This window comes from Periplaneta americana, chromosome 14 (genome assembly GCF_040183065.1).
Source record: "Periplaneta americana isolate PAMFEO1 chromosome 14, P.americana_PAMFEO1_priV1, whole genome shotgun sequence".
In the NCBI taxonomy this organism is placed as follows: Eukaryota; Metazoa; Arthropoda; class Insecta; order Blattodea; family Blattidae; genus Periplaneta; species Periplaneta americana.
Genome location: NC_091130.1, coordinates 57,257,906 through 57,276,513, shown reverse-complemented (window position 1 = coordinate 57,276,513; position 18,608 = coordinate 57,257,906). Strand labels below are relative to the sequence as shown.

The 18,608-nt window shown below is 34.3% G+C and overlaps 1 long non-coding RNA gene across 1 annotated transcript; it reads right to left on the bottom strand.

Annotated features, from left to right (window-relative positions):
• Nucleotides 1–1,114: 1,114 nt before the first annotated feature.
• LOC138713322 (uncharacterized) lies at nt 1,115–18,230 on the bottom strand. The gene is made up of 2 exons (XR_011335842.1): nt 17,598–18,230; nt 1,115–1,606 (listed from the first exon to the last, which is right to left on the bottom strand). It is a non-coding gene; the product is annotated as an uncharacterized lncRNA (long non-coding RNA).
• Nucleotides 18,231–18,608: the final 378 nt, after the last annotated feature.

Below are 18,608 nucleotides of genomic sequence, written 5' to 3'. Positions count from 1 at the left end.
GAAATAACACTATAGAAGGAGAGTTCGATCCGGTGCTGTGGATTGAATTCGGCGTAGCTCAGTGGTCAGAGCACTTGGTATGTAGAACCAAGGACCCGGGTTCGACCCCCGGTGCCGGAGCGAATTTTTCTCCTCAAATATTAAATTCACAGAGGTTTGAAGTAGCACTTAAGCTCGGGAAAGATCAAGGTCGTTATATTTCAGTAATTTTAGTACCAAATTAACAGCTTCAAGTATTTTGGAATACAGGACAACTTAAAAAAACAAATTCAAATTTTTTCATTTGTTTTTTAAGAGCACTGACTTCATTACAGTTATAGGTATTTTTTTATTCTAACAATATTGCAGTTAATGCCTTCATAACATCTAAATAACCATGCCTTAGAGCTTTTATTGAGTCGAATCTTGATGACCAACGTGTAGGACAAAGCTTTTTTAAAGAGTAAGAAGCTAGTGATAACATTTCCCATCGCGCTGTACTTCGAAAAACGAATGAACTCTTTCAACTATATAAAAAAACATCTTATTTTCAGAACATTTGTAATGGAGTCATTTAGAACTAGATTCAAATTATGTGCAGCGCGGTGAAGAACATATTTAGCTGTTTTCTGTTTTTATCCAATCCTTGCTTTTACTCAGTTGTAGGTCCCAGACATATTCGCTGCACTGTCATAACCTTGGCCATGGTATTTGGCTAATGAAATACACTTTTCATCCATTGAATTTAGAATTTCGGCTTCCAATGACACAGGAGTATTATCTTTTATCTCTTTGAATCCTAAAAGCTTTAGTTTATTTTTATTTCACAAGGTTTTCCAAAAGAATCTTTAACTATATGAACATATCTGAAAATTTGACCCAGTGTTCAATAATTTATTGAAGGTGTCGATGAGCACCATTTCGGAACATTTGTTCTAATTTAAGGTAACATTAAACACTATCATAACATTTAATTATACTCTCAATCCTATGTTTAATCATAAAATTGAAGAGCGTTCTCTATATACGTATTAGTGTTGGGGACGCTCAAGATTGGAAATCCTGTATATCGGTTTGTAAATGTTTGAAAGGCAGGGACTGAACTCTGACAAGGGTAAATTGCCTATGCAACAAGATAAAAAAACAATGTATTTCACATGTTGTAATTTACATATGACAAACATATTTGTAAAAGCAATAAACCATCTCGTCAACGTAGTATTTTAATCAATATATAAATGTATTAAAAATGAAGCAAAACATACCACAAACATACAGCTTAAATCTTGCAGTATCTATGCATACCAATCAGTGCTTTGTATATACAGTAGGTTCTTCTAAATCTACGAAAGTTGAGTCATTGACAGAACAGTCTTTCTAGTAGTGGCAGTAACTATTGATCTGTTAATGACATGCTTCAGGATACAGCATCATAATGAAGTAAGATAAAAAAATTCATAATTTTTTAATTATTATTTCTGTATTTAGATACAAACATTTCAGAAGTTCATAAAGAAATGTGGAGCACAATGCGTAAGTTGCCAATATTATTTTCTGATCTCTTGGAATGTGTTGCATTTAGTATCTTTTCAGTTCACTACTTGGTATTCACTCGTTGACAGATATTCTGTAAAAGAGAAACATTCTGAAAATAATTACTGAAACGAAAAAACAGCAGTGGCTCACTAGTGAAGTGAGCCAGAGACTTTATGGACGTAGAACTAAGTTTGTCAGTGAAGTAGTCCTGGGAGAAAGAAAGGTTTTGAATTTGCTTTGTTTACTGAATAAATAGTTTAGAGTACAGAATATGCTTACAGACTAACAGTGCCCAGATTCATTATAGACTGCTGTGGTAACACATCTTGCCATTCTACAGCCACAGAGTTCGTGTGGGCCACGAATCTCTTGCACTCTCTATACCACCTCTTGTACTTCACAGTAGTGGTCCTATGCTCATTTGATTCGTCTTTGGGTGCCCTTATGTGCAGTTGTGCTCATCCCCATTTTTGCATTCGCTCAATATTTGAATTTTGAAGCATTTTGAAAGTTTGCAGATTCCCGCAACTACGTTTTTAAAGTTGGGGTCCAATTGACCCCGGATCACTTGTCTACACCATGGTATAGATCTTGTTTTGCTATTGTTTAAATGTTCGAAAATTACAAGCGATTCTAATGTAATACTTCTTTCCAACATTATTACTGAGCAGTTGGCAGCATATCATGCTGAATACAAAGACATAGTTCTACATCAAAATGTATGCACAAAAACTAATGAACTTCGGAACTCACATAATATACTGTGTACTGTGTAGTGCTGGCATGTAATAATGTTCATTGTATGACATTTAAGAATTTAATACATAATAAAAATACCCTAACTATAACATTACTTTTTTTTCAAATATGCATTTTAAAATTTAAGAGACAATCTACACAAAAAAGTGTATGTATGTGTGTATCCAATCCTTATCCACTTCACTTACGTGATTAGGGTTCCGCATATTGCGGATAGATGGCAGGACTTTTACCCGTTTTTAAGTTACACACAACTTTGGCGGACCATGCTGTGCATGACGTGCATCTGTGGAAAGTTATGTCGTATACTAGAGTGAGTGTTCGTGTAAGTGTAGTGTAGGGAATGGATGAGGATGATGATGCAAATGAGGAAGGGAGAAGGGGAAAGATGCCGGCACATAGCCTACTCCTGTCAAATAGCACCAAGAGGGCTGCCAGGTTTAATGTCCCTCTCCAACAGACGAACCACTATCAACAGTAACATATATGCCTTCTCTTCATATGCACTGCGGAGAGATTTGGAATTTAACCCAGGCATACCGGTGCACAACCTAATGATTAGAAGTTGTACACTGCCACCTCTCCTAGTCCCATGATAGAAATTTTACACGAAAATCTCTGACCCTGCCCAGAATCAAACCCGGACTTGCTAGTTTGGAGACAGATGCGCTACCACAGAGCTAAGTCGGTGGATCCTCTACACAAAAAGAGTCTTCAAATGAATAAAATATTGCACAAGCATAGAGACTAAATGATACACATATAGAAATTTAAAATGCATAAAATTCGGAATAACTCCAACAGTCATAAACTAAGGAGTTTCTGTCTGTGCCTAAAACAGATTTTCGTAAACAGGGCAAATCCGAAATAATTAATAACTATTTTATGCGAATCTGTGCAAAATTAATTAGATATATTTTTTAAAACTGTGAAATTTATAAATGAAGTGAAGCATCTCTCTCTCTCTCTCTTTTTTTTTTTTTTCTTTTTGATTATACAGAATGCATTTTGTGTTCAATCCAAAAAACGAACGTTTATTTTGAATGCACAATAAATGATTTTCTTTCCTGTATGTCTTTTGAATTACAAACGATAATACTATCTGCAACATAATGAAAGATTAAATTACCAACCAGCGGGCAAGACATCTTTAGGTCGACCCTTCAAATGTTGGATAGAGACCTTAATGGATCCCTGGGTCCAAAATATGCAATGATGATGATGATTATGATGATATAATGAAAGAATGGAACTATTGCAAAACATCTAAAGCCCATAAAATGTGATGATAAAGTGTGCATCATTTTCGCGACTATTACACTTTTACTAAGTCATACTACTTTTGACCAATAAAATGGTACGAAAGGACATCTTTCACCAATCATGGCTGTTTACCGCACAATTTTATCACTTTCCTAGCATTTGTTTGTTTTTATCACTACCCTAGCATTTGTTTCTTTGTTTGTCAACATTTCAAACTATAAATTCTTTATGATACTATAAATCATGCTTTGCGACCGTAACTTGTTTCCCGCATAGATAGTCGACTAAAAATGGCGGCTGCATACAAACATTTTGGTGAAGGTAACAATAGTGAAATAGAATTTCAGTAAGTCAATTAATATTTTATTGTATTAGACTACTTTATTTCTTCTAATCTTTATATACTTTCTTCTAATCGTGTAATAGTCAATTAAATTCCACTCGAGTTTTGATTTTCTCTAGATACATCAAAATCTCTAGTGAGATTACTGTTGACAATTTCTTTCTCTACCTGAAACCTGGAAGTGGAAAAATATTATAAAAAATGCTCGCTAACTGTATCTGGTGTTGCTACAACTTAACCAACTGAATTGGCTGATGTGGTTCATTATTAACGTTAATAAACCAACATGTCGGTGTGAGGGGCAATTTTTACATTTCTTAAACATCTCTTTGCTTCTGACAGGTGTTTGAGTTTAATGTCAATTTCTTTCTTCCTTTTCTGTAGAAAATTTGTGTTCTTCACTTTTCCTTCTCTGTTTAATTTTATTTCGCGTGAAAAACAGCAACTGAGTAGACTACAGTGGACTTTATATTGTTAGCAAACAGCTGGATACATTAAGAAGATTGATTTTAATAAAAGTTCAGCATTTATGTAGGAAGGTCTTTACTAAACCATAATTAACAGTACTTATACTTGTTTTTTTGAAAGATGGGACATGACAGTAGATTTGTGATCGGAAAAACAACTGAATGTCACATAGCGTAGTAGGCCTGTTGCTATGGTAACAACGGTTGAGTTGCCAAACTTACCGTTCCCACGTGGTGAGTGCGTAATAGCTCTCTTGGCGACATTTATTGTGCACACAATGTTAACATTGGTACGTTTCATGTTTGATTCTCTGTCGATTTTTGTATTGTTTTCTTACCTTCGTGTCAATTGTCAATGAATGTTTTAATGTCAAATGCTAGCTTCCATCAGTTGGCAGCATGGTAGTCCATATTGGCAACATAGCACTGTAGTTCCAAGCTCGGCCGCTTAACTGTCATTCCCATCTTTCAAAAAAACAAGTATAGTACTTTGATCTGAAGTACATGATATAACACACAAAAATGTCTTTATAAACTTTTAATTTTGAAGATGTTTCTTATCGTCATAAAAAGTGAAGAATGTACTATCAGCACTTGTATTGATCCACTGTTTGCTGTTATTTCCATTGTTTACTTTTTCTAAGCATCATCTATATAGCAACTGCCTTAAGGAACAAAGGTTATTCAATATATGAAGAAGTACACGGCATATCCAGTGAGGGGACTAATCGAAGAATCGACATAATTACATTTAAAGCTCCCTCTCTTGAAGGTTACATCATAGACCCTACTGTGAGGTTCGAATTGCACGATCACCAGCCAGAAGAAGTACACGAGGAAAAAAGGAATATATATATATATATATATATATATATATATATATATATATATATATCAGTTTTTATAAGGACAAATACCATCTGGAATCCATCGTCATTACGGGACTAATGATAGGAGCCCGTGGGACCATACCCCGGTTCCTAGTCGACTTCTGTAAACCTTTTGGCCTGCATAAAAATATTTTAAGAGATCTAACAACTGCAGCACTCAAAAGGTCAATAGCTATTTTCAGGCATCATACATATGGACCATGACTAATTTGCATCTCCTTGACGTTACTTTGTTTAATATCACGTGTTTCAATATAATTCATATTGTTATTTGTCACTCTAATAACAATGTATCACTAAGCCTCAAGGCATTTACTCTATTGTATCATGGTACTCTTTGTCGATGGCAACCTGTAGTGGTTATAGGAAGAAATTAAATTAAAATTAATTGTTTTCAGATTGTTAATTCTATGACATACCTCATTAAAACTTGGTGAGGATACTTGTTGATCAGTATCTATTTCCATTCCTAAAATTTGTGTTATTTCTGTTTCATTAGTATTTATATTAAGGTGTGTCTGGAAGTGTTCCTTCCATCTATCCAGTACCTCAGTTGGTTGCGTTTGTATGTTGCCATCGGCACTTTTACATATCATGGGACTCACACTTTGCTGACATTTGAAATTCTTAACCTCTTCAAAAAAATTTCTTGTTTCGTTCTTGCTGGAATTTTCTTCAATTTTGATGATCTTCTCATTTAACCATTTTTTTCTTGTTTCTACATATTTTATTAGCTTCTTTCCTTTTTTTATTATAAATATCATTACTAGCTCTTGTCTTATTATGCAATGCTCTCATTCTTGCTTCATTTTTTCTAGCTATAATATTCCTACAATCTTCATCCCACCACTCATTTCTTTGTTTCTTCTCTTCCTTACCAATTGTTTAATTTGCCGCTTCATCTATTGCCTTTTTAATTCCTTCCCATTTGTTATTAACAACCTGTTCTTCTGGTAGGCATTTAAGATTTTCAAACACCTTTGTTCTATATTGCTTAATTTTCTTGGTGTTTTGTAAATTAACTTTATTCCATTTTGATTCATAATGACTTTAACTAAAAAGTGATCAGAATCAATATGTGGACTCTCAAACTTCTTACGTCCTCTATAAGATCTTCTTATTATTAATTATAACGTGGTCTATTTGGTTTACAGTGTTGTGGTCAGGTGAGATCCAAGTACCTTTGTGTATCCTTTTGTGCTGAAATTGTGTACTCATTATTATTAAATCATTCGCCGTTGCGAATTGACATAAGAGTTCACCATTTTCATTAATTTTTTCATGCAGTGTATGCTGACCAGTGACGTGTCCATATATTAATTCTCTTCCTAGTTGCGTATTGAAATCTCCCAAGATCACAAGTGTGTCACTTCCAGGCACTCCCTTAACTAATTTTTCTAAATCATCATAAAACTCTTCCTTACTTCAATGTTCTTATCTTCTATTGGTGCATATGCACTTATTAAGGTAATCTTGTTATATTTGCTCCTGATTCTTAGTTTACACATTCTTTCATTGAAATGTTTAAAATCCATTATGTTATTTTGTAACTTTTTTTAAACTAAAAAGCCAGTACCAGCCTGGCCTTTTCTTTTATCTGAACCACTATAATATAGAGTAAAATCTTTTTTATTTATTATGCCATTTCCATTCTATCTAATTTATTGCAATGCTATTATATCTAATTTGGTCTGAGTTATTTGTTCTACTAATTCTTGCATTTTTCCCGGGTTTAGAAGAGTAGTTACATTCCATGTTCCAATATTTAATTTACTCGTGTTCCTTTGTGCTCGCCTTAGTCCGATTCCATTTTTCCTTCTGGCTTTCATTTGTTGAGACTTTTTAGCAAATTCTTTTTTACAGTGATAGGCAGCTGGCCTAACGACCAATCCCCAACCTGGAGGGCCAGGGACACTGCTGTAGGGGTTACCATTCCTTAGCATTGGTTTCCCGATTAGGCGCTGGATTTTTGCCTTTGGATCTTCCCTGGGGAAATGGCTGGTTCTTCAGATGTTTCCCTGAATTTTTGTAGATATCTTTCCAATGCATAAGAATATCTCACAGGTTTATCAACAGCCAAAAAACTCACCGGATTACCATGTGTTGTTGTTCTACATGTCGGGGCTTTTTTATCGACTAGCCAAGTCTAGATCCGCCATGTTTTTTTATTGGGTTATTTTATGACGCTGTATCAACATCTCAGGTTATTTAGCGTCTGAATGAAATGAAGGTGATAATGCTGGTGAAATGAGTCCAGGGTCCACCACCGAAAGTTACCCAGCATTTGCTCGTATTGGGTTGAGGGAAAACCCCGGAAAAAACCTCAACCAGGTAACTTGCCCCGACTGGGATTCGAACCCGGGCCACCTGGTTTCACGGCCAGACGCGCTGACCGTTACTCTACATCCACCATGTTCAGTATAAGCAGGGTCACCTTTTGCAGGATGTGGCGCTTCGTCACGCATGGACGGTCTTGACTATAGCATCCTCGGCAAAAAGATCTTGCAATTGCCTCCGCTTAGCCCTGGGTAGATGAGGACCAGTGTTGGGTCAACTCCAAACAAAGGTACTATCTCTATCATCCCCTTGACTCCGTTAATTATCAACATTCGTTTTAAAAGCAATTACTAGAGAAATAGACATTTATTCCAATTATCCAGTGTCGAATTAGGTAACATATTTCTATTGCATTATTATTTGAAAAGGTTTTGACACTTACAGAGGTTTCTAATCTTTATTTTCAATCAGTACGGTCTTACTACATGACTGACATAATGTAGTATGATAGAGAAAACTGTGAAATTTCAACTGTCTTCTTTCACTTGTTCCAGAGAAAATGGAGACACATGCAAAGAAATGTAATTTTTTAAAAACCAAATACACGGATGAACACGTGAGAAGAATTGTGTTTGTATTCAATTGTTATTATTATCAAACACTTTCCCTAAACAGGGATTGCCTAGAAGACAAAGTATACCATTTACAAAACAAATTTTGAATTGTACATATTACATGGATAATTTGTTAACTGCAGTCACAACATTAAGGTTCATCTCCTAACCACAGTATAAGAAGAATTCAGTCCTAACTATAATGAGAACACAGCCAACATAGTATAGAATGAGTTTCAGCTTTCAGTTACAAAATTAATAAAAGAGGAAGAAAATCTTCAAGCCAAAGAATTTTGAAATTAATATTCTCAAGAAAAGTAAAGATTTGTGATTTTTATACTGATAAACATCAAGTAACACGAATGCAGTGCGTGGCTCTGTAACTGCTCATAAAATGTAAGTTATATCAATTTCTTCAAAAATTTAAAAATATGTTTTATATATAAAATATGAAAACAACAATATTTAAATTCCCTTGAGGCCAGTTGACCACATTTTAAAATCAGGTCGAAAGTACTCGACCCAAGTACTATCAATTGTCTTATCTACAGCTTCTACTCACTGACACTAGATCCATTTTTTCATTCTCTATGGAATTCACAGTCATCTCTCAACGTGTAACAATGCTGTCTTCAACAATGCAAATGATATATTGGGTCGCCATTATGATTTTTTATTTCATTTAAAGCACGCAAAGATAACGTTTTATGGAGAGTACATGTATTGAGGAGCTTGGTTCGATTCCCATGGGACAACCAGGATCAACCTCTTCCAGATAAAGGTAAGCTTCCTAAGTTATATTACGATTCCTACTTGAAAACTGCAATAATAAGTAGGGAATAAAAACATTTACGTTTTGTAGCGTCAATGGCGATTCTAGGAATAAATGTCTATATTATTGGGGGCCGATAATAAATTAAGCCTCTATTGGACAGGCACATTTAGAAACACTACCGAACTCGTAGCGCAGTTTAAAAATCACTGAGAACAATGACGTTTTATAGTTTTAATACATGATATTTTTTTTGATCAACCTGTCTTATCAATAAATACAAACAAAATAAATCGCACAATGCAGCACTTCTGTGGAATTCTGTGAATCGTAAATTGTATTAAATAGTATTTTAAATTTGGAAAATACTGCAAAATATATACAAAGTCACGAAAATACGAATCAATAAAAACTCGAAAACTCACCAATTAATATAATATAGGCTAATCATAATATTACAAAATAAATATTAATAATTATATTTCATTATTATTAATATCATTAATACTATTAAAGGTCTAAAAAGGAATGTAATATCAGTTTCATATCTGGATTCTCTGAATATCCATGAAAACAAATTACCGAAATAGGCTAAATGCAGAAGCAATAAGGCTACAGCTTTCCTTCCTAAGGGTGAAGCCGCAGTATTTCTGTTCAGAAGAGACCAGACATAAAATGAGTGAAAGACAATTGTGTAATACATCATTTTAAAGCTTGAAATCTCTATTACTTAGATCCATGGATAATTTTTCAAAAATGTACAGAATTTTGAATGGGAGCTTGAAAATGTTTCCAGTGGTGTAATTTTGTGTTATGTATGGGACAAAGTTTAAAAAGGCTTAAATTTTAAATAATTTAATTGAAATATCTCTACCTATGTTTTCAAAGACATGTACTTAAAAGTCTTTCATACCATATATTTAAAAGATTTATTCAGTTTAAAAGTTAGTGGTATTCTGTTAAAAATGAAGACGGTGTCCCATACGTAACAAATTAATCAACATCTTTAAACTTTGTGCCTTGTTATCAATGCAGAAAAGTTTTTAGTATTTGTTTTTTAAAGTATAATGTTATATTGCAACTGAAAATACATTAACATAATAAAAAATGTGGAGTATGAAATAGGCATTAAATTTTATTTTAAAATCTGTTACTAATGGGACTATTTCCTTAGATATTAAGGAAATTCCATTTTAGGGAGATAGGCCTATATGTTCTGTAAAATTTGAGAATTTATCAGATAGTCAGGTTGCCAGCATTATGGAGGAAAAGCCAACCCCCTATTATGGTTTTGGTATACATGATAGCAACATATAATTAGTAGCCCATACATAAAAAAAAACTTGATAATTAAAAAGATAAGTTCTATTACTTACACGATTTTAGTAGGGCTGCTTGAACTAATGTGATTTTGATCATTATAATAATTTAACTTGTGAAGGAAGTTTTCGTTTCACTTGTTTGATTAGTTATTTTTATTCATAAATATTGGTTACATAATTTTTTGATTAAGAAGCAAAAATATTTAGGTACAAAATTCGTAATGTTATCCACTTATACACTTGTAAGGTCTGGCTCCTATGACAGTTGCAGAAAGAGTGAGAAAACATACGCAAAAAAAATATAATAATAATAATAATAATAAAATAAAGAAAATCTAGAGCTTCGGGAAAATGAAAAAAAAGAAAGAATTAGAGAGATTGAGAGTATATAGAAATACTTAAGAGATGTAAAATGAATAAGAGAGAGATTGATCGAGAAAGAATGGAAAAGAGAGAGGAAGAGAGTTCAAAGAGAGAGAAAAGTTACAAGCTGCTCAACCTCAGATAACAGAGGCATCAACATCAAAGATTTCACCACAAGTAATAGGCAAGGCATTCAAGTGGGTTGAACACAATCTTCCAACATGTCGGCCTTGGTAGCATAATTGGTATAGCACTGGTCATCTATGCCCGAGGTTGCGGGTTCGATTCTGGCCCAGGTCAATGGCACTTAAGTGTGTTTAAATGCGACAGGCTCATGTCAGTAGATTTACTGGCATGTAAAAGAACTCCTGCGGGACAAAATTCTGGCACACTGGTGACGCTGATATAACCTCTGGAGTTGCGAGCGTCATTAAATAAACTATAACTTAATTTTTCTTCCAACATCTCCAACAAAACAAGTTCATGTTCTTTCCAACACCATTCGAAATATGTCACCTTAAAGGTAAAAAATACTTTCTGAAAACCTTAAACTGTATTTGATAAGTGATCTAAAGGAAAGAAAGAAATGGAGTGATGCACTAAGTGAAGAACAAAAGTGTGAAATGATACAGTTCTACAGAAGGAATGATATAAGCAGAATAAGACCAGGAAAGAAGGAATATGTTTCTGTGAAATATCTTGAATTGAATCTCGAAAGCGGAAACAAATACAAAAGCATATTTTAATCGTGAAAGTTCAAGAGGGATACGGTTTGTTAAAAAAATCATAATTTTAAAATAGGATTATCCATGTTTAAAACACTGAGACCATCAGAAGCATTTCCAACATCATGCAAAGTTCACAATGTATGCATGTGCTCATATGAAAACATAGAAATGCTTGTGGAAGGGTGAATAAAATAAATGCTAATATTTGCACTTCCAGCTGATGAAATTAAGATGATTGAATCCAAAATTCAAAATTTGGGGATCTAAGGCACACTCTGAAACAATCTTTTAGTTATTATTGTTAAGTTGAATAGGATAACTTAATACTGGTGTGTCCTATACGTAACCAAACACTTGTTCCCTACGTAACTTACACTTCTCAGAAATTATATTTTTGTGATTGGAACATGTAAAGGAAAATCTTTGATCTGATAGCACATGTTAAGTATATATTGTAAAGCAATGCTGAGCACCAAAAAGCATTTTTAACTATAAGAAATTTCAGAAAAAATGAAGTGGAAATAAACCAGTTAATAAAGGCTGATTTTCTACTGTCCCGTATGTAACAGGTGTTAATTTTTTTTTTTGCACTGAAATGAGATTTTGCTTTCCTGACTTCAGTATAATGTAAGGAGTCCACATCTGTGGAGTAACGGTTAGCGCGTCTGACTGCAAAACCAGGTGGCCCGGGTTCGATTCCCGGTCGGGGCAAGTTACCTGGTCGAGGTTTTTTCTGGGGTTTTCCCTCAACCTAATATGAGCAAATGCTGGGTAACTTTCGGTGCTGGACCCTTGATTCATTTCACCGGCATTATCACCTTCACCTCATTCAGATGCTAAATAACCTAAGATGTTGATAAAGCGTCGTAAAATAACCTACTTAAAAATAATAATAGTAATAATAATAATAATAATGTAAGGAAAAGCATTCTGTTGAATTATATGTGAGTCTGTATTTTTAAAAACTGTAAATTATAATTCCAGTTCAAGAAAATGTATTGCAAAATATCCCATACGCAAGACACAAATACTGTGGCTTTACCTCTAAACCAAATAATTACGGTATATAAACAATTTGTAGTCTTTAAAATGGAACATATTCTTTCCACCGAACAGAACAGTTAAGTACTAGATTTTATATAGGTAATTACGTGTGTTAATTATTAAATACTGGTACTATTAAAATATATTGACATTTGCATCATAACAATTTTTTTTTTTTTTTTTTTTAGATCTTATTCAAGTTCATAGTAGGCTCACAGTCTAATATCATACAGTCCCGAAGCTTGAGGTGATACAGCACTCCAAGTGGTTAGCAACTGAAAGTACCAGTACTAGGAACAATAACTATGCCGGTACTACTTCACATTGTCTGTGATGAGGCGATAGTAGTGATTCTAATGGCTAGCAACTAAAGTTCAACTGTCATTGGATGCATATTCCATAGGTATTGAGCTTCGTGACTGTATGTACTAGATTGTGATAGGCCTACTGATTATAGCAAATGTGCACTTTAAACTAAATTGAAAATGCAAGTTTTTGACAATGTATGTGCATTATTTACATAGTTCCAATTCTACAGTTACACTCACTTCAATAAAATGTGTAATAATAATTCTAACAATAATGAAAATTTGAAATCTTACCATACCACATGCGGGACTGTTATCTGATGTGTGTTGTGTTAATTCATAATCAAATGAAAGTGAGAAATGTATTAATATTACAACATATACAGGTGGTACATATTAATTATAGGGTAAGGTAGGCCCTACACATATTTTATCACTTAATTACACATTTGGGTGAGCCACAGTAATGTATAAGTTACTTATACTCTATTTGTTCCACATAATATACTAATTTTTACTAAATTCCAATGTAGTAATAATAATAATAATAATAATAATAATAATAATAATAATAGAAAGCAAAATAAAAATGGACTGCAAGAATTCAAAGTTTGTACAATATGGTAAAAGCAAGATTATAAAATAAATAACGCTATACTGGAGAATTCCCACGGTATCATTGAACCGTGCCGTTACGTTTAGCGCCAAATTTTACTAAATACACAATCTCGCCAACATAAGAACACGATGTTGGTGTGTGGCGTCATTAGAGAGAGAAATTTGTTTATTTTCTTTCTGTGCCTCCTTCGTTCTGAACATTACTGAGAGATAGCACCACTGTTAGCTACAAGGTATATTTGCGCAAATATATTGCAAGTAGATTACGTGACTTAAGCACAGGAACGCCATTTCGTAATTTCATTTAAGAAACAAGCCAAACGAATTATCTTTGCATCAAAAACGGATGCTCCCTGGACCAAATTATCGTATTTTATAATTGTTTGAAACTTATTACATGACTTAGATGAGAGTTTCGAGACAAAACAGTTTTGCTATATTTGTTTTTTTTATTAAATGTTAAGCACCACTGTTAGGTACAAGGTGTATTTGCGCAAATATTGCGGGTAAATTATGACGAGTGGCTTAGATGAGAGGCTCGCGACAGAAACAGTTTTGCTGTAGCGCATGCGCGGACCTCTCATGCAGTGGAAGCGTGATCCTTGAAATTATTTTCGCGTGTACATTGAAGATTAAATGATTGAGATCCCTTCTTGTTCCGGTTACAGACCTTGGATATACGAAGGTTAGGTTTGGTTAGTTTAGGTTTTTATTAGCCAAGTCCGCGCATGCGCAGACAGGCAATATCCTGTCGCGAGCCGCATGTGATAAGTGATATGAGGTCGAGGAATGGGAGAAGGTTAGGTTAGGTTGGGTTAGGTTAAGTTTGGTTGGGTTGGGTAAGGTTAGGTTAGGATAAGTTAGGTTGGGTTAGGATAGGATAGGTTGGGTTAGGTTAGGTTAGGATAGATTAGGTTAGGATAGGATAGGTTAGGATAGGATAGGTTGGGTTAGATTAGGATAGGTTAGGTTAGGATAGGTTAGGTTGGGTTAGGTTAGTTTAGAATAAATTAGGTTGGGTTAGGATAGGTTAGGTTAGGATAGGTTAGGATAGGTTAGGATAGGTTAGGTTAGGATAGGTTAGGATAGGTTGGGATAGGATAGGTTGGGTTAGGTTAGGTTAGGCTAGGTTAGGATAGGTTAGGATAGGTTAGGTTGGGTTAGGTTAGTTTAGGATAGATTAGGTTGGGTTAGGATAGGTTAGGTTAGGATATGTTAGGATAGTTTAGGATAGTTTAGGTTAGGGTAGGTTAGGATAGGTTAGGTTAGGATAGGATAGGTTAGGATAGGTTGGGTTAGGTTAGGATAGGTTAGGTTGGGTTAGGTTAGTTTAGGATAGATTAGGCTGGGTTAGGATAGGTTAGGTTAGGATAGTTTAGGTTAGGGTAGGTTAGGTTGAGTTAGGTTAGGATAGGTTAGGTTAGGGATGGGGAAGTGACAGAAGATTTTAACATGAAGTTTATTTACACATTATGTAATATAAATATTGTTTTCATGTATTTGACGAACCTTTTTTATTTCAACATAAAATTTGATTTCAATTGTTCATGTAGTAGTTAAAATTATAGAAAATTTTACTTATTTGGAAAAATAGAACTTTAAACAAACTTTTCATTAAACAATGTATTGTTAGTGTTATAATTCTGTAACTTGCCGATGTAAGGTAAAACTGGATTGATTTCATGAAAAATTACAGTATAATAATGTTACAGGAGACCGAAGAATGTGACAAGGTTAGAGTGGGTTTGATGAGAGAATAGATTCGTGACAGGAGACCGAGGACTACTATGAGGTTAGAATGGGTTTCTTGAGGGATAGCTAAGTGACAGAAAACCGAGGGCTGTACAGTAATTTTAAGATAAAGACGTAATTAGGAGGGATTTCACAGGAGCGTGGTTGCAATATCAGTTTTTATTTCTAGTCCCACTGGATACAGGATGCTAGATGGATGAATTTTAGCATTCGGCTTTCTTCTTTTGCACTGCATTCCTTGTTGAATATGTAAGTTGCTAGGTAGCCTGTAAATTCACTTTTGCGCCAGTGGTATTGGGGGAGCGAAGCTTTTACATGGCGCCAAGTTGACTCAATCGTATTTGTGTGTGCACCAGATAATTTGTTCACAAATTGTACGGAGTGGTTGACTGTTAGATGATTAAAACCATGTTCACTTATGTTGTTATATGATTTCCAACAGTCTGAGATGATAGTTGTTCCTGGTTTTACCCACTTTTTTATTAGTTTTAGGAGTGTTTGTTCACTACGGTCCTCTATTGGCACTAAAAAACACAGTCCGGTACCACGTTCGACACCTCCAAAGACCCACTGTCCCTGTACATAACGACCTTTGTAGTATTTTTGTTTACCAAATTTACTCTCATCTATTTCGATGACTTTCCCTGGACCGCCAATTTGGGTGGAAGACATTTCTACATAGAAAATTAACACAGATCTTACAAGGGATCTCCACTTACTGAGAGTATGGTCATCAAAATTGTACTCTTGTTTTATGTTATTCCCGGGCGTATTATTGAGGATTTCATATAGCAGGAACATGATTTCTTCATATGTTAAGTTGCTGTTGTTGAACAATGACTCGTATCTTGTAGTCAACTGCGTATTGCAATTATTTTTGTTACATCGCCATTTATCGCATTTCGTGTTGAGTTTCATTTGGATTCCACATTTTTTGCATTTGGCAGAAGTTTTCATAAGACCCACTTCCTGAAGAAATTTGACACTAATTTGAATATCAGTGAATAATATTACGAAAAATTTTCTGTTGGGTTTACCTTCATTGCCTATTGTTGATCTGTTGTAAGATCCGACGCAAGAATTGTACCTTTCTGTCATTTCCTTCTGGAAACGTTTTACAATGTCTTCTAAAGTGTCCATTTTATCTCGAACTAAAATATCTGTCGAATTTTCTTTTGTTTTATTACGGCCGAATGTGTTTATCTCTTTCGTATCGATGTTTTGTATTCGGTCATGGCCTTTATGACAGTTTTTGTTTCGTAATATTGATAAACAATAATAGGCCTATAATGAAAGCGGTGAATAATTTCATGGACCCTAAATTTTTTTTTCGTAAAAGGCAGGCTATTTTTCTCTACGCCAGAAATAAAACGGCAACGCGGTCATAATTACGTACTTAACGCTTTGGGGAACATTAACCGCAAATTTATTTTCCGTCATTTGAATGATATTCCATCAAACACGCCTTTTTTCATATTCATTTCCTTGTGATAGCCCACTTTAAGATCTTACTACATCTGCATTTCTTTTAATGCGTTCAAAACACCGCCGTTGTACTAAATAAAACCTTGCTCTTGACTAATGCAGTGAATTATTTAAGAATATAGTCGCGAATTTTACTACCACCATTTCGATTGTGTTTTGTTTGGCACGGCTCGGTACGGCCTGGTGACTAGTGGCCGGCGAGTAACGTCCACTATCGATATTCGTCTGCCGTGGGTATTATCCAGTTGTTCCAATAACTGTGCAGAAAATTAAAAATTAATAAAAAGTTGTGTAAATTGTTTCTTGGAGTTCTTTTACTTTCAGTCTGTCTTATCACACTCTAGATATATTTATGTAATTAAATAATTAGACATAGTATGTTTAGAATCAATTACTGCTGAATTTACATCACATTAAAATAAGTTATTTTATGGGCACACCAAATATTGAAATTCTTTACTAGTAGGCCCTTCAAGATTTATTGTTAACAGAGTTTTACTAAAAGGCGGTGTCTAATTCCAGTTTTTACAAGATTCATGCAATAAATCGTCGCTCACAATTTACAGTATGCGATGGAGTCATATAAATCAATTAGAAGAAATTGTTCACCTAACCTACATGAATTGCACCAACTCTCTGAAATCAATTCCTGAACATATATTGCTCAATATCTTTTTGAACATTACCTATGCCATTAGCATTTCATTTAAATTTCAAACACATCTCTGATCTCATTTTCTCCACTACCATCTTCGCTTCTGAAGTCCAAAGTAGTTGTCGCATTTTTGCACATTTACATTCGAAGTTTGTTGCATTTTTAGAAATTGAATAGCAAAATGTGACAAATGCGACTGTGGCTCAAACCCTAGTTAAATGTGATCAGCAATGGAAAAAGTTTGAGAAACACTGGCATAATGTATTACAATATTTTTACAGTTGTTATTAAATTTAATTCAAATTCATGTAACTGTTACGAAAATCTTCATCTGTCTCTAATTTAACAGGAAAATACAATATTGTACGAATGAACAACTACTTCGAAATGTTTGTAATTTTTCATCCACGTTACGAACTCACAATATCAGAGGCCTTACAGATGGCCACAAACTGATCTCAGGTCCCTCGAATAACAGCTAAATTGACATGAACTCATCTTTCTTCTTTGGAGCTACTATTATCGAAGCAGTCTCAGCGTTGACAGAAATTGAAATATGTTGAATCCCACAACTGTTTGTATCCCACTTGGGCTGATCACTTGTTTGGGTCACATAATCCCGTAGCTCATCATAGATTCATTTTGTCTTAATACCACCTCCATTCAACCAATTCAGTCGAAGCTGAGTGACCTCGTTAAATAACAGACTTACAAGTTGCTGAAAAGAAAACAATGTGCATACATTTTATCTTTCCACGTACGAATGTGGAAAGCTGCACTGTGTACTGCATTTTCAGCACTGCCTCCAAGAGTGTGGAAAGAAAGAAATATATGCATTTATAATCAATCAGCCGGTGTGTAATCAAACTCACAAGTTCCTTTTCCTACTCCATCTATGCCAGTTATCACTAGCTGTGTTAAATTAAATTCCAAGCGTTCCGAAAATTTTAGACGTCTGTTACAAGTCTTTGAGAACTTTGGAAACAGTTTCAGGAATCTATTCATGTACCTAATTCACTCATTTGATCATCGAAGTTTCTTGCAGTATTGTAGGTTTACAGAGACATCTACCTGCGACAGAGAAAATTTTCAGAGAAGGTGGACTCTAAATGTTTCATTCAGGAATAAGACTAATTTAATTGCAAAGAAATGATGATAAAAGAACCTTCATTTGACTGTCTATTTTTTATGAATCATTTGATAAGTGAATATCATGTAGTGGCTACAAGTGCTTAGGCCTTATCATCAAGTAGCATAAAAAATTAATATGCATGAACGTAAAATTAGAAAGTGCACCAAGTAGTCATCTTAAAGTATCATAAAAACATATTAAAAGAGCATAAACAACACAAGAGTGATGAAACATATAAAATTGTGTACTTACAGTGTGATATATCAGGTGAGACAAGTTAAAATTAATTAGGAATACAAAA